The sequence below is a fragment of the Microtus oregoni genome, unplaced genomic scaffold (assembly GCF_018167655.1).
Source record: "Microtus oregoni isolate MIOR12 unplaced genomic scaffold, Mior012 000121F_000, whole genome shotgun sequence".
Lineage (NCBI taxonomy): Eukaryota > Metazoa > Chordata > Mammalia > Rodentia > Cricetidae > Microtus > Microtus oregoni.
Genome location: NW_024544750.1, coordinates 50,114 through 53,922, shown reverse-complemented (window position 1 = coordinate 53,922; position 3,809 = coordinate 50,114).

Genomic DNA, 3,809 nt, shown 5'->3' with positions numbered 1-3,809 from the left:
GGCTCTTTTGTTTATGACAATGAAACTTGTCTTCTCTTGACAGCGGCGATCTACTTCAGAGAAGATGATGAGCATCAAAGAAATTCCACAAAGAGTTTACTTTCTTTTCTTTTTTTTTTTTTTGGTTTTTGGCAGCAGGGTTTCTCACTTTGAGCCTGTCCTGGAACTAGCTCTTGTAGACCAGATTGGCCTTGAACTCACAAAGATCTGCCTACCTCTGCCTCCTGAGTGCTGGGAGTGTATCACCATCACCCAGCTGGAGTTTATTTTCTTTGTGGCAAAAGAAAGCCACTGGGGAAGAAAGTGCCCTTGTCTTTACTGCTGACAGCATGCTGCCCTTAATTGGACAAGCAGGACATACAAAAAAGTGACTACCAAACATTTTCAAGACAAGTTGGGACAGCCCTTCAGAATATCCTGTTTCTCATAATTGTCTGTCAAATATTGGAGACCTGTAGGCCAAAGATGGATGCCTCAACATTGCAGAGGAACTTTGGGTGACTGTCCAGGAAGCCAGTCATTTCTGTCATTTCTCACATTTTTGGAAGTTGCTTGCTTGAACTTCCTGCTTATTTTATTAACATTTATTTATTAATTTATAATATAAATTTGTTAATTAATTTATTTAACTTTTTCCTTCTTGACCTCTGAAGGAGTTGAAGACTAGATAGTTATACTTTTCCTTGTTTACCAGACACAGAAAGCAAGCTATGTTATAAAGTAAATTAGGTACAATAATTTGGACTCACCAAGATAGGATAAATAATGGAGTATTTTCTCTGAATTTTCAAATACAAATCGACTAGACACTGTTGATGTATTTAATGCCTGTACATATTGTTTACAGTTATTGTACTTATTTTACATATAGTTTTCTTATATTAGTTATAGCCTTCATTTTTATTTTAGACAAAAAGGGAAATATTGTGGTATATTATTTGTGTTTTGATAAATAAAGCTTGTCTGAAGATCCGAGGGCAAAGCAGCCACACTAGCCCACCCTACAGTTCAGGGAGTGATGGCACACACCTTTCATCCCAGGACTCAGGAGACAGAGGCTGATGGATCTCTGTAAGTTCAGGGCCACTCTGAGCTACATAAAATCAATCCAGAAACAGATACAGGTAGTGGTGACTCACACCTTTAATCCCAGTATCTCAGCACTAAGGAGGTGGAGACAGGAGTGATATGGCAGGGAAAGTGAGGAATATAAAGGGCAAGAAACAGGAACTCAGTGGAGTGTGGAGTCTGAGGATTTGTGGAGAAAGACTTTTGCCCTTTTCAGTCTGAAGATTTGGTAGAGGTAAAAGTTATCTCTAGTGGTTGGCTGCTTTGCTTTTCTGATATTCTGCTTGAACTCCAGTATCTGTCTCTGGATTTTTATTATTTATGCTACAGGCCCCCTGGCCTATACAGGCAAGTACACTCACATGCCCACTGCCCCATGGCTAATGCAGACATTTTCATACCCACTGCAACCCTCTGTAGGCACCTGCACTCACCAGTTCACTGCCCCACTCTGGCCTCCTCAAGCACCTGAACTCACATGTCAATTTTCCAACTCAAGCTTCTGTAGGCACCTGCATGCACATGCTCACAGCCCAAATCTGGTTTTGTAGGTGCCTCCACTCACATGCTCACTGCCAACCATGAGTCTGCAAGAACCTACACTCACATGCCCACTCTGGTCTATGTGCACACCTGAACTCTCATGGACACAGTCCCACTGCAAGCACTTGCACTCAGATGCCCATTGCCCCCTGACCTAGGCAGCAACAATCATATGTCCACCACTAACTTGGTCTCTGTAGGAAAGTTCATGTCCATGCAATCTGTCACCTTCTTACTTTTGTATACACTTCCACTCACATTCCTACTGCCTTCCTTGGCACTGCAGCCACTGGCATTAGCTGAATATCACACACCTCTGGCCTCTGCAGGCACCTCCAATCACATGCCCACTGGCCCTGTTAGACCTCTGCACTCACCTGCACTCACATGCTCACTGCCTTCCTGGCCTCTGCAGGCACCTGCAAGCCCCTGCACTCATGGCCACCCCTCATCTCTGGCCTCTGCAGATACCATCACTCACTCATTTACTGCCTTTCTCTTTCCTCACAATAACATGCCATAACATGCAAATAATTTATCAACCCACACTCTTCATATCTCTTCACTCTCATGTCCAATGCCCTGCTCTTGCCTCTGCAGTCAATGTACTCATATGCCCACTGACCTCATAGGCAAGTACACTCACATGCCCACTACCCTCTGGCCTATCTGGGTACTTCCATTCATTTATCTACTGTCCCTGTATGCTCCCCAGAGACACATGAACTCACAAATCCACTGCCCTCACTGACCTCTTTAAATACCTGCCCTCATAGGACAATGCCAAAATCTGGCCTCTGTAGGCAACTTCTTGCACATGCCCACTGCCCATATCTGGTTTTTCTCTCACATGCCCAGCCTTTAAGCCCTTGAATCTGCAAGAACATGTTGTCAGAAGCTACTAGTTCATTCACAGCTTCTCAGATTTGAAATAATCACACAGAAACTATATTTGCAACATCGTATGGCCAATAGCTTAAGTGTATTTTTGGCTAACCCTTATATCTTAATTTAACCCATTTCTATTAATCTTTGTATTGCCATATGACTGTGGCTTACCAGCAATATTCTGGTGTGTCTGTCTCCTATAGGTGGCCACAAGGCTTCCCTCTGACTCTGCCTACTCTCTCTCTCTCTCTCTCTCTCTCTCTCTCTCTCTCTCTCTCTCTCTCTTTCTCTCCATATATATATTCCAGTCTGGCTATATTCTGTTAAGCCATTGGCCAAAAGCAGCTTCTTTGTTGACCAATAAAAACAACACATATACAGAAGGACTGCCCACACGATTTTGCCTTTTCCTTTTTGATAAAAAGGGTGGTTTTAACTTTAACATAGGAAAATTACATATAAAAAACAGGCATCAAGCAAGAATTATAGTTACAATATTTATATCTACTTTATCTTTTATCATGACTAAGGAAAACTATAATTATAACTATCTATTCTTCAACTCCATCAAAGACTCCCAAAGGATTTAATATTACCTAAGTAAACAGGAAGTGCATTTTAAGCAACTTGCAAAATTCTAGAATTGACAGAGACATCTAGCTGCCTGGACAGTCACCCAAAAAATCTTCTGTATCATTACAGACACTTATTTTCAGCCTACTGGCCAATAGTATCCATCAAACATTTCAATGAAGCAGAGAATTTCATAGATGGTCCCACCTGTATTGACAGTTTGTCAGTCACTTTCTTCTGTGTCATGCAGAATGTCTGACAAACTTTTTCATGAACTGGAACCCTGAAGGTCTATCTCACCTTATTCAAGACACTTCAGCAGTCATTTTTCTGTGGATCCTTCAAGTCCAGTCAAATAATACAGGTGTGTTGTGGGACAATGGTCCTTTATTCTATCACTTGTATTATTTTTAATAAAATGCTGAGTGATCAGTAGCCATGCAGAAAGTATAGGTGGGACAACCAGGAAGGAAGTAGAAGTGGGGTGATGAGAACAGGAGAATTCTGGTAATAGGAAAGCTCAGCCTACAGTTATTTCGCAGACACAGAAGACAAAAGATGTGAATGTCTCATGGAAAAAGGTACCAAGCCACGTGGCTAACAGACAATAGTTACGGGCTGTTTTAAGTTATAATAATTGATTAAAAAGAAGCCTGAGCTACTGGGCCAATCAGTTTATAATTAATGTAGACCTCTGTGTGACTTCTTTGGGACTTAACGACTGCAGGAACTCGGCA